Here is a 15035-nt window from a genome sequence, read left to right on the forward strand (position 1 = left end):
AATAACACATGAATAACACACAATAACACATGAATAACACGGGGGGGAATATTCCTCGTGTTACTGCGCCGTTTTTTTTCTGCGTCGCGAGGGATATCGTGGCGTGATTTCATTGGGTACGCACGTTACTCTACGTGCGTAGTACTGATGTAATATTTTTTCTAATTTACTATAAACTTTAAAACTAATCGTTAATTTAATATAACCATTATAACTTTTCAATATTTCAAAATTTAGCACAACTATTATAAATATTTTTTTAATTGTTATAAATGTTTTTTATTCCTTTGTATAAATGTTCTGATTATAAATGAATTAATGAAACCTGTGATGTAGATTTTTAATTATAATTTTAAGGACTTCTAATAAAAATGATTAGGTAAAATAACTTTGAGTTCGTAATAATTGTGTTTTTTTCAAAATTGAATGTAATGAATTTGAGATGTTACCTTAAAGAATGACATGTACTATGCATCGCATGAAATCACTATAGGGGACCGTTCGAACGTAGGATCAGAATATTTTATTATTTGTGAAGAAAAACTCACAAGTGTTTGCAAATTATTTTTGGAGTAGTGTTGAAATCGCTTTATTGCTCAACGCATTGTTTCATTATGGGATAATATTTAGAGGGTTATCGTTAATACCTCTTGCGAAGTCGTCCTATAAGAGTCATGAAGTTCATGATTTCTATGTAGTTCCTCTAATAGATCGTTGAATAATACGTGTGTCATGCAAAACATATCGTTAAATCTCTTCGGGACTTTCTCCAACATATGAGGTGGTCATGCAATGGGAGTAATTTATGTACGAGTTGTAATATTCGTAGATCAAGCATATGACTGCTGCAATTCTCCTTCTGTGTCTTTCTCTAGTTGCATTTATGTAGATCAGTATCGTATTGGCTAACACAGAAACATCAATGAATTAGCTAAAATCATATAAGGTTACGAACAACACAATAAATATATAAGTATCACTTAATAAGGCATTTCTCGAGCAATTGAAAAACAATAAGCAAATATAAATGTAACAAGCAATTGTAAATAAAAAAGAATCACAAATGTTCATGTGATCATAAAAATGTCGTAGCTATGTCACTCTACGGTCATCGGGTATCTTGACAAAAAAATCTCTACTGGTCAGATCTTCAAACAACTTTATCGCAAACAAGCGCACTAGTTCATCCTCATAAATTTCTCCAGTTGCATTCAGAATTTGCAAGGCTTAGTCGATAGAATTTGCTTGAGGTGGGCGGGATTCAGCACTGCAAAAAGCCACCAATGTAATATATGGCTTATAAGAAAAGCATCCCCAACTTTCTTTTTATTCTAAAATCACAGACGCTTAGAATGGGAGGTGGATTCAAGTTCATGGAGGTCCAAGCGGGAGACTTCTATTGAATCACCTGATCGATCGGCTCCCAACTTCTCTGGGTGCCACTAAACCCTGTCTAAATGGGGGTACGTGCATAGTTGCTCGTAGCAAAGACTTTCACAAACATTTGATCCAACTCAGGAACAAGTCAACAAATTTAAAATTTGTTTGCAGCGGATACCACCTACAAATTCATAATGTACACTTCAATTTAAAAAAAATCAAATTGACCAAATTAGGGGACATGTCAAAAATGCTTTAAAAAAATCAAATTGACCAAATTAGGGGATATGTCAAAAATGCTTATTGCATGTCTCTCTGCTCATCACTCATCGAGAGCATCAATGGTTTACTTCATCTTGCATGTCTCTCTGCCCATCACTCATCGAGAGCATCAATGGTTTACTTCATCGGATCCCACCACCAGTCAGTTGACCCTCGTTTCACTTCATTTCAAAAATTTCAATCATTCTTAAGTTGATCCCATTTGTTCTTCAATTACATCCTATCGCACCCTTTGCCCGCACTTTCTTTGAATTTTTTTTATAATATTTTGTCACCCTTCATTGTTGAAATCGGTAGTATGCTTAGTTAGCATATCGATCTCCTTGAGGCAAATGTTACAAAATATTATTTTGATTTATTTGTCCCGCATTAAGGTTGTACTAGCATCATTGGTCTTAACCATTGTATTACTATGATAAAAAAACAAAGTTACCTAAATAAGAATGCAATACTGTATGCACATGCCAACAATCAACAACCCCAACCCACAACCACCACACAACCCAAGACACACACACACAGAGCACAATCCTGAGCACTGCACAACAACACAATCCATACCCAAAACATACAAACACAAAAAATCCAAACCCAACACACCAACACACCAGCAGCAACCCAACATAAACTCACACACCAACACACTGGACAAGCACACAACCCAACACACACATGTTGGACAGCAGCAAACTAGCTACATATTTACCACATAATCCACAACCACCACACCACCCCAACCCAGAACCACCACAATCCACAACTTGAATTATAAAAAATATGCTCTGAATTCACATGACCACCAGAGGCACGAACACCACCTCAAAGCTACACCCACAACACCTCACCCACAACCATAGACCCAACCTACAACCACCACCCCAACCCAGAACCACCACACAACCAAACAAAACCACAACCCACTGCCACCACCACAACCAACAACACAGACATAAGACACAACCCTAAGCCACAACAGTCATTCCAACTTTTGAAACTAATTAACATACCAAAAAGTAGGTAACATATTGTGCATATAGAAAAGAGCAGCACCCTCACTAAAACCATCATAAAGCACGAGCCACAGGCCACAGTCAACACCACAACTCACAACCACCACACAATCACAAACTCATTGCGCAAGATAAAGCCATCACACAACTATATAACCTCATCCTAACCCACAAGTACCACAACCAGATAGACATAGCCACCACTCCAACTCACAACCATCACCTCAACCCACAGCCACCACCCGAACCAACAGAATCAACAACACAAGCTTGAGTCACCACACAATCATAAAACCCCACCCCAACCCACAAGTACCACAACCACACAATCACAATAAATACCCTAAACCACAACCCCCCAACCCATAACCACCACAAAACCACATAACACACAGAACTGTCTAGAGTCCCTAAAAAACCACAGAATTCAACCCAACCCACAAGTACCACCGCCACATAACCACAAAACCCACAACACAAGCTTGAGCCACCACACAACCACAAAACTTTCACTAATGCAAAAATGAAATTATATTAGTGGAATGATTCTTTTATATTTTTCTCAAGAAAATAAAAGAAGATAGTATAAAAACTCAAAAGCTCGCACATAAAAGCACTTACATGTTTAACATAAAAAAGTAAGTTATTGCCAAACAACAGAAGCTTTAGACCTCACCAAAACTTGTTAATCAATCTTTCTCGACTTGTAAAACTACTAAAACATATTATTATGAAAAATAACATAAGCATTACTCAACAGTGTTATCATGATTGTGATTGAAAAACTAAAATAATCATCCACAACAACTTGTTATGATGCTCTATTACCCATTGTCATCTCTTCTGATGGTTAATCATCAAAGAAGATAAATATTGAAGATCTAGACAACATAGAAAAAAAGTCAACAACGACTACTGCTAAATAGAATTTTGGAGCATTTACATGCATATCACAAAACTCTCTGTATTTTACATATCTCTGCCTAAACTTTCATATATAGACACATAACACATAATATTTTCACATTAACTTCAAAATTTTGGTACTTTTTATAGATAACCTACATGAAACTTTCTATATATATTGGTACCATTGTGTTGCGTTATGACATGAATTTATATTGATTTGAACATTATCTTGTCTACCTTTAAGAAAGTTGATAACAAATCTTGGATGGACAATATGTCAAATAATGGTGAAGGCTTGATGATGGCTTGGGGTGTTGATTCTCAGGCAACCCATGTGGCCATTATTGGGATGGACAAATTCTACTTGGGAGATTTATATACATAGCTCATAATTCTTATATACTTAAAAATTTAACTTTTATCATTCTAATTCTAATTATTGTTTGTGGTTGTTTGGTATTTTATTTTATGTTGGATTAAGCAAAATTTAGTGCCAAATAGAATATTTGGGACATTAATAAAGGAGAAACTGCATGGAGCTTGTTTTATCTGTTGATATTGTTTTGTTTCATTTTGACATGAATTTTGTTGGTTTGAACATTATCTTGTCTACCTTTAGAGGCTATTTGATAGCTAATTTTAAGCATAATTTAAGCTAAAATTTGACAAAAGACAAATAAAATGCTAATTCCTGAAAATCCAGAGCTCCCTTAAGGACGAGGAATGCACTTTCATCTCAGCCTAAAGTTAGTCAACATCTATACAGAACAATAGAGCCAAAACGAACCTTAAAACCGAAGAGCTTTAACAAAAATTCAAACAACTGAAAAAAACTCAACAACTCAATATTTTCAACAAAGACTCGCACAACCAATTACAACGAAAGAAAAATGTCTCGAGCGAAAAAAATAACTGTTCTCACCTTTTGATTGGGAGAGATGGGGAGGGAGATGACGACGTGGTTGCGAGAAAAGGGGAGAGAGATGTTGGTCGCAACAGAGGGGGGTAGGGCAGTAACTTGTGCGGGCATCAAACAATAGGAAATGCGGGCCGCAAGGTCGAACCCACGACCTGCATTCCACAATTTTTTTTTCCACTGCAGTCCCGCAAACGCGGCAAACAAATCGAAAAAAAATGGGCAAGGCTTGGTGTCGCACCGCGGAAAAAAAATCACCCCCAAACAGGGTCTTAATGGGTGCCTAAGTGGCAACCCACCTTAAGCGCACAAGCGCCAACTTTATCTGCACCTTAGCAGCAGTTTCCATGAGTACTAACTACCACACCTTATTTGCTACCTACCTGCGCGCTCAACACCAACTGTCTCTACCTATGCTCTAATCTTCGCTGCCTACCTCTCCAAAGCTTAATTATTGCCTATCTTAATGTTATAAATAACACCAAATTGATGAGGTAAAACACATGCATTTCTTTCCATCCAAACCTTGAAAATAAATATTTCATTCTCAAATGCAAGGATTTTTCTTTCTCTTAATTTGCTATATAGTTCATTGGGATTGTGAGGTTCTCCCCCATACCACTAAGAAGCAAATACTCTCGCATACTGGTAAGAAGCAAAAAATGTTCTTACCATGATTTCCTATTCTTAGAGAAATTAAGGGGAATGCGATTTTACTTAGGATTTAAGGGATATTTTCCTTTATCGGTTTTTTATTCAAATAGTCTCTTATGATCTTTTTATTTTTTCTCTATTTTTCATTTCTCCTCAAATGACTCGTAAAACAAAGGGAAGAAAAATACACTTGTATTTTGATTCTAAGAAATTCATTAGCCTTGAAGTTGTTGTCTGTTATCAGGAATTCTTATTATCTAAAAATTATGATTATAGAAAGGGGAATTGTGATTCCTGTCAACTTGCTATTAGTGAAATTTTGATGACCCCATAATTAACTTCGAATATTTTTATTCACATATTTGCACCAAGAATCGTAGTTCTTAGTAATATTTTTTAATAAAATCAATTGCAAAGCACATATTTGCACCAAGAATCTTACTTTTATTCACATATTTGCACCAAGAATCGTAGTTCTTAGTAATATTTTTTAATAAAATCAATTGCAAAGCATTTCAAGTTGTGTGTGTTCACCCCACCACTTTCTCCGGAGTGAGGAGGCATGTTGGCCATCAAATGCTATTTACTCTCCTCATTCATGATTAAGTTCCTGAGTTAGTGATGACCCCATAATTAACTTTGAATACTTTTATTCACATATTTGCACCAAGAATCTTAGTTCTTAGTAATATTTTTTAATAAAATCAGTTGCAAAGCATTTCAAGTTGTGTGTGTTCACCCCACCACTTTCTCCGGAGTGAGGAGGCATGTTGGCCATCAAATGCTATTTACTCTCCTCATTCATGATTAAGTTCCTGAGTTAGTGGAGGCACTACCAGTTTAAATAATTGAAAGCAAACAAAAGTTCACAATACCCTGTTAGCTAGCCTTGATTGCGGCCCTTGTATGTGACAATTTGCCCCTCATTTATGGTGACAAACGTACACTTGAAAAAAAGGTTTAAATGATAAATAATCAATAATAAAATGTTTAATTTAAATCTATTGCTTTAAGTTGCTGTCAAATGCAAAATTTTCAAAATTTTCACCATGCAACACAAAACAAATGTAGCTCAAAATTTTCATCATATTGGCGTATTCAAAATTCATTCCATTTAAACGATTTTTAAGTACATGAGGCTTGTCAACCATTGTAGCCGATTGCCTGGGCCCGCTGGTTGTCCGGGATATTTTATATTGATTTCATTATTCTTCAAACTTGACACTAATATGATCGCTTATTTCATATGGAGTTAAATAACTTCAAAATATTTTAAATACACTTCAATCGTACTCTCTTTACACTTTCACTCATAATAAAAAAACTTATTTTATCTTATTCTATTTTCAAAATTTTCACCATGCAACACAAAGCAAATGTAGCTTAAAATTTTCATCATATATTTTAAGTTGGCGTATTCAAAATTCATTCCATTAAAACGATATTTAAGTACATGAGGCTTGTCAACCATTGTAGCCTATTGCCTGAGCCCGCTGGTTGTCCGAGAGATTTTACATTGATTTCATTATTCTTCAAACCTGACACTAATATGATCGTTTATTTCATATGGAGTTAAATAACTTCAAAATATTTTAAATACACTTCAATCGTACTCTCTTTACGCTTTCACTCATAATAAAAAACTTATTTTATCTTATTCTTACTTGGAGGTCGCGTGTTTGATTAATGTTCGCCGCATCTTTTAAAATATTGAATGCTGAAGAGAATATAGCATACGAGAGAGGAGGAAGCGAGGGAGGGAGGGCACACTAGTTTGCCCTCTTGGGCTAATATGGTCTTCATGGACTCGTGGGCTTTTTCTTACTTTTGTAAAAATCACCTTTATAAATAAAATTTCTTCACTCTCTATGAATGAATTGATCTCCATGTTTCTAAGAAAAAAGAATATGATAATGGGATATTACATTTATAATCTTTTTTAATAAAGGATGTGCATGATATCTTCGCTATTCTACCAGTATTTGCTTATCACTCGGTTCCTGTTTAGCTCAGTCGGTTATGTTTCCTCTTTTTGAAAATGAATTTGGATACCTTTGTCTGGTTTCTGGCTGGTCAATCAGACCTATATCATTCGATTATTTTTTTGTGGCGCAATCAGTTCAAGCCTCGTTGGCCTTTGGCTCGAACATATGCACTTGACCGAATATGTGGCCTTTCTTTATCTCTTCAGGACCAACAAGAGCATAATTTTTACGTATACTTTACTTATTCTAAAAAAAGATTAATTAAATCTGACCATTTTATTATTATTTTTTAGTTGGATCATTCCTTGTTGTTCTGTTCGCGTTGCTTGGGTAACAATTTTATATATTTCTATATATTAAGGCATTAAAATATTTTAAGCAAGTAATCTTAAGGCCCATTTGGGGCAGCTTATTTGGTGCGGTGATGTTTTGAAAACGCACCTGGTCTGTTTGGGTAAGCTACGTTTTGGTAGCTTGTGCGTTTTCAAAACACTGAAAACAAAGTTTTCACGCCGCACCTATCACACTGAAAACAACGTTTTCACGCCGCACCTATCTAGGTGCAGTAGGAGTCTTCTGGCTGCGATATGATTTTTCCAAAAGAATAAAAATTTGTAATAGACACCCTACCTAGCTTATCAACAAATTATTTTTAATCATCTTATTAGGAAATTATTTTTAATCAACTTATCAGCAGATTATTCAATAAGCTACAACTGCCCCAAACAGATCCTAAATTTTGTTGATCGAGAATTTAGCCTCTTAAGTTTTATCTGTATTCACAACTAAATTCGCTAAAAAGTACTCGGCAATTATAATTTATTTATTATTATTATTTTACCTGCATTAATCTTCGGTTCTTTAAACAAGTTGGCCTCATCATTCCTCTTTTCTTGGAGCCAACTTTTCCTCTACGCATCCTTTTAGAGAAAAAGTCACATTTAATAATTTTATATAAAAAAACATATTTAAATATTGTGCCATTTACATACGGTGCGGAGGATTCCGACCAACGATGAACGACATGGTAACAGTGACATCTAGGCATAAATTTAATTTTTTTGAGCATTTATAAGGTAAAAAAGACAATATTTAAGAGCCTCTATATGTAAAAACCCCAAAAATAAAATACCACTTTTGTGCATAAATAAAATCTACAAACGTAAATGTGAAAGCTTGTGTTACATATGCAAATATATACATAGAAATTGCATGATATACAATCTTTCAAATAAAGATTATTAATTTTCTATTTTATATTATATGTTTATCATTAAAATACATAAAATAGAAAATATAATGCCATAAACTATTCATCGAAAAATTAAGTACATATCACTCAATTCTCATGTATTTATATACTTTGCATCAAAACTTCAATTTTTACATACATACCAGCTTACTATTGTATGAGAATGTAGTATATTATTTCACTTTTTAAAAATTAAAATGATAGTATTTTTTATATGATATATTGATACAAAAATTTAGGTGGTGTATGCAAAAAGAAACTATTCATTAGATATGTAAATATATAGAACGATCGGAATCCTCCGCTGGTGCCAGCTTCCACCTCCACCGATGTTTTACAATTTTTGCAAATTTATTTTAGCTCCTCCTTGTCATCGCATGCCCATCACAATTGATCATAAGAAGCCAGTATTATCTCCATTTTTTCCGCATCTATAACACAGGAACAAAACTTCTCATCAACCTTCTTCGATCCCAAAAGAAGTTAATCAACAGAGTCGAAGGAAAAAAATTATCCTTGATCCTCTGCAACCCATCCGCTTAGGGGTTTTGCCTTGAAGCCAAACAACAAACTCACGCCCCTAGTAAAAAAATAAGTAATGGATGACAAAAAAGGACAAATCAAGAGGCGGTTGCACACTCGTTCGAAAGCACACCCAGATGGTGAATCAATCAAAGGAAAAGGGGTGTAGGTTCTCGAGTCCGTCACCGAAATCAACAATATCGATGCTGTCATTGAGCAGGCTGAGGAGGGCGACACTTCTTTACACCGCAAACGATCACACATGATGGCGAGCAGGCTGAGGAAGCCGCACTTATTTACTCCACAGACAACCCCACAACAACTCTCTGCTCGATTTGTGCTTGGCCATCCCTACACCTTCCACTTGGCTGATGGAAGCACAAGCTCAGAGGATTCCAAGATCACACATGATGGCGAGCAGGCTGAGGAGGCCGCACTTCTTTACTCCACAGACAACCCCACAACAACTCTCTGATCGATTTGTGCTTGGCCATCCCTACACCTTCCGCTTGGCTGATGGAAGCACAAGCTCAGAGGATTCCAACCAACAATAAATGTAGGCGGACAGGATGATGAAACTACAAAGTAATTGTGATCTGTAGGCTTAAATTTAATCTTTTGAAGTATTTATGGATAAATAACATTATTTAAGAGCTTCCATATATAAAAACCCCTTCATTTGTTTAATTATTAAAAGTGAATTTTTAAATGATGTGAAAAATCCGAAATTTATAAATAAATAACACAAAAAATAGATATTATATATGTGAATACATATAAATTATGTGATATATCTGCAAATGACCCATTTTATTATACACCAAAATAGAAACTAAGCCAATTTAAGTGCAATTCATCTCATCATAACAAGTAGAGTTCACTCTTTTACTTAAATATCAACATTTGTGCGCTATATAATCAAATAAACTATAAACTAACTTAATTAATTCATTTAAGAAAAAAAACATTGGTTAAGCCTTACCATGCAATCCACTTGCAGTGCTCACTCTAGCTTTTATTGTAGCACTGGTCTTCGAGTCAAACCTATTCTTATGTTTTTGAAAATATATCGCATTATGAGAGTTGTTTTCTTTTTTTTTTTATGTTTTTTTTTCTTTCTAATGTGAGAGAAATTATTACATGCGTCGCATGTCTGGATGACGCTCAGGATGGGCCGCTGTGCGATCCACGAAGACGTGTTCATATTCAGACCGTCATCCAGATATACAGTCAGCCACACATAATAATTTTCTCTTGTGGGAACTATTCCTATCACTAAATTTTAGTTATCAACTATAGTTAAATTTCAATTTATATTCATATATAGAGAGAAAATTGAGAAAATATTCTTTAATGATGCAAACAAAAAAATTATGGATGACACTCCTTGAAACAGCTCAAATTTGATAACATGTTTCAATAAATTTGAAATAAAGATACTATTTATCATTAATTAGTTTTGAAAAGTGAGAATTAATCTTTATTTGCGAGCTTTCTTCATTTTAGCTTTTTAACATTTCAATTAAAGTAATCTTAGTGATTTGCTCTCTTGTTATCATACTAATTTTCTATTAAAATAGAATTATTTAGTTTAGTTTTAATGATTATATTTGGCAATGATGGCCAATGAGATTGACGGGTTCTAGTGTTGGTGTCAATGACATGCATTTACCTTATAAGCAGAGACATACAGAATTGACATGCATTGGTTGCCAATGCCATGTTTTGGCATTATAGGTGATGATCTGCATTGACAAAGCACATTTGCCTTGTAGGCAATTGTGTGTATCAACAAAAAACATTAATCTTCAAGGCAATATAACATTTAAAGGACAACATCCATTTGCCTTAAAGGTGATGATAAAACTCAAATATTGGCCTAATAAGCAATGACTAGTGATAGTGGTCAGATTATCATAGTTCGGCGACAATAGTCGACTGACTATAATCGGGCATCGTTGATCAAGCAACTATAATTGAGCAATATCAATTAAGTGATTTTATCTGTTTAGTGATTATGTGACAAGTGTAGTTAGGATTATTGCAGTCAGATGACGATGGTCAATTGATTGTTGATAAGGAACAGAAGCTAAACGATTGTAGATGACCAAAAATAATTAAATGATATGTGATGAAGTTCTAATAACTATAGATGAGCCTCGATGATTTGATTATCATAATCATGACATTAATGATGATTTGATGACAACGGTCAAAACTCAAATGATAGTTGTTCAATAATGGCGGTGACCCAACAATGATGGCGGTTTTGTAAAGGCCACGAGTTGACTATTATATTAATCCGATGATAATGATCAAATGATGTGGTCCAACGATGATAGATGGTTGGCGGTAATCTAAGGGAATATGAACCATTATAATTTTTTCATATAAATTTAATGTAATTTTATTATATATCAAAATATATACCTCAAAAATTATAAAAAGAACATCTTAGAAATGTTACATCATATCAAGAAAAATATGGTGAAAAATATTTATATATAAAAAAAAAATAACGGTTAACTCTAAATATTTGATCTTAAAATGAGATGCTAATTCATTCAATAAAAAAGACAAATACAATAAACTTGTGCTAATTATAGAGACAAATAATAATAAAATTAAAATAGAGTTAAAAATGCATTACAATGAGGTGAAGATAATTAAAAATAAAATATAAAAAGCATTTATAAAGTTTAATTAAATGCTAAAAGATTGAATTCAAATTTTTTTTATTTTTTAAACAAATAAAATGAAAGATCATAATTATTTAATAATCTAAATAAAAATCTATAAAAAGTCAGTTTATGTAAAAAAATGAGCAAGTTTTATAAAATAAAAATAAGGTCACTACAAATAAATATAATATTATAGAAGTGCACGTCCTATATTTGATGGTGATGGTTAAGGGTAGTGATATGACGAAACTTTACAAAAGACAATGATTCAAAGGTGTTGGATAGATGATACTGATTTTAGAGATATGAAAAATTGATCTGACATGAAAACTATTCCATAATGTATAGTGACATAATTAACTTTTTTGTCACCTTTAGGTCGGGTTCAAATTGATTAGTCAACTCAAAAATTAACCTGTCAACTCGAAATTAACCCAAATAATTATTGTGTCTTATGGTAAACGTGTTATGCTAGTCGAGTCGGTTGGTTAGGTGGAAGACAAACCATATTCGAGTTGGTTAGTTAGGTCGAAGACAAACTAGATTCGAGTTATATTTTTTTGACTAGGTCGGGCTCATGTCATGCTTATTCAGGTCAAGTTAAATTTTAAATATAACTAAAGTTGAGTTTTTAACTTGAATTAACATACTCGGGTGATTTGATGGTCGGTTGGAAGGCGATAACCAAGTTTTGGTGGTTCAATGATAATGATATGTCATCTAGAAGTCAATGACCATTCAAGCCTCCAATTATTCTCAATCCATGGTCCAGTTCCATCCCTCTCATTCTTGTTAAGAGTTAGATTCTATTTATAGATTTTAGAAGAGATATTGATATTCTCAATGTATAATGCTAAGATTCAAAATACTTCATTGGACAACCCAAATAGATTCTTTGAATTATAAGATATGTTTTTGAATATTTAAATGCCTAAATGATGTTAAGATTAATCATTTGTAGAGTTGTTAAATTCATCTTATCGAAACACTATATTAGATCTTAAGCATTCATGATTTGAATATAATTTTACCTCTCTTTTGGTATCCCAAAATTTTTAGTTATTCTTCAAGCGCTTTATATGACTTATTTAGATTTGGATCAATTTTTTGATGCTCTTCAGTTTTTCTTTTTTGAAAAATTAGTTTGACTATAAGTTTGTTAAAATTTAACTTCAGTTGATCTTGAACTAACTCAAGATATAACAGAATGAGAATTTGGAGGATCGAGCGAATTTTTTTGACGACATATCAATGTCAAACTTATTTAATTGTATTTCTATAGCCTTTTTAATAAATTTTTTTTATCAATTATAATTTTATGGTTTAAATTATAATCATCTTAAATAAATATCTATTTAATCATTAATTAAGTTTATAAAACTCAATAAACACAAAAACTCTATTTTATAAAATAAATTCACAAATAATATTAATTTATTGAAATTATTTTTAATTAATTTATATTAACTAATAATATCACCTCAATTATTAAAATCATTATATCTTGTTTAATTACTTATATATAATATACCTTTTTAAATAAAATCCTCACCTTTCACCTCAATTACTCTCTACTAAATTCGTCAAAGATGGCCTTGGAAGTTGCAATGAGAGTTCATTGGAGAAAGAAAAACCTCTCCCTATCATTTATCAAATCCATGATTTAAGACAAAATAAGAGAAAGGCTAAATTTATGATTCTATAGAATTTGAACTCATCGCTTATGAATTCAATATATTATTGAAAATATTAAAATAATATTTAATGATTTTGAATATTTTAAAAAATAATTATATTTTAATTAAATAGTCAAATATATATTATATATTATATTTTAAATTATAATATAAAGAAAATAAAATAAAAAAAATAAAAAATAAAGTAATTCTGAAGTGCCCATTTCGATTCCAACGACCATAGCTAAAGTTAAAAGAAATTCAATTATTGTCACCATACTAAACTCGAATCTCTTGTTTTACCCGACCGAAAACGAATGCCAATGTGAGGGGGTAAGATTACCAGGTGGTGCTGCGCTCTCCAACCAACTTTGAACCGAAATCCGCGCCTGCTGGCTGCTAGTACTCCTATGTCGACCCACGTCACGTGACAGGCCTTTTCGTCGTCACGTTCGCCATCTTTTTGGTCAACAATAAATCGCCACGTGTCGCATTTGTCTCTCTATTGAATTTTCCGCTTGCTCTGGGCCCACCAGGACCTAAAAATAATATTTTAAAGCAAATTAAGGGTAGAGGTAACGAGATTTATTAAATTCAGTTTGATGGAACAGCATATTTTTGGATCTATTAAATTCAATTTAAAATATTAGATTTAGGGCTGTCAAAATGGCTACTTGTTCGCGAACAGTTCTTGTTCGACTCATTAAGAAGCTAAATTCAATTTAAAATATTAGATTTAGGGCCGTCAAAATGGCTATTTGTTCGCGAACAATTTTTGTTCGACTCATTAAGAAGCTAACATTCGGCTCGTTAAGAAACTCGCGAACAACACGAACAAATATTTGCGCTCGTGTTTGACTCATTCGCTAAGTTAACAATCTGAACACGAACAACACCAACCAATATTTGTTCGTTCGTGTTCGGCTCGTTTTGGCTCGAAATACTACCAATCAATTATATATATATATATATATAATTAAGAAAATAGAATAAAAAATATTAAATTAGATTCAAATGATATTTTAAATTGGTTGTCTAAACTACTTTGTTTTTGAAAGACTCGTGTTCGGCTTGCTAAGCAAACGAGCTGAACATGAATATACTTTTTGAGCTCGAAATAGGGCTCGCTGGTGTTCGGCTCGTTTACACCCCTAATTGGATTCGACCTCCTTGCATTTATGAATTTAAAAACTTACATATTTACAAATTTATTAAATTCTATTTACAGAAAAAAGAAGTGTCATCAATTTAATATTGGCACGTGTCATACTGTTAATATTATCTTATATCAAACATTTTTAAGAGAATTTAATTATAAATATACATGTTTGTTCAAATAAAAATTAAATTTTGATTTATAAAGTTGAATACTCAGCTCCAATCTATACACGTAAAATATCATGAAGCACATAGAAAAAATAAGGAAATAAAAAAAAATATATTCAGTAATTTTTTACAGAAAATCACTCATAACAATTTAATAATTATATATTATTTTATGTTAATAATTATATTGTATTCAAGATAATTTTTTATTGATGGTTAAAATTTAAAAAAATAATAAAATTTTGACACTTAGATAATTATTGACAATGTACAAATTCCAAATGACATGTTCAAATGATCTCTTTGAGACCATGCACTCTCTAGATCTATAAAATTTGAAAAATAGAAAGGCTATGAATTTCAAAATTATTCATTTTATATCAAAATAAATACAATCTGCTAATAATTAATAAAAAAAATTACATCTCATCTATGTAAAACA

Source organism: Phalaenopsis equestris, unplaced genomic scaffold (genome assembly GCF_001263595.1).
Source record: "Phalaenopsis equestris unplaced genomic scaffold, ASM126359v1 Scaffold000197, whole genome shotgun sequence".
In the NCBI taxonomy this organism is placed as follows: Eukaryota; Viridiplantae; Streptophyta; class Magnoliopsida; order Asparagales; family Orchidaceae; genus Phalaenopsis; species Phalaenopsis equestris.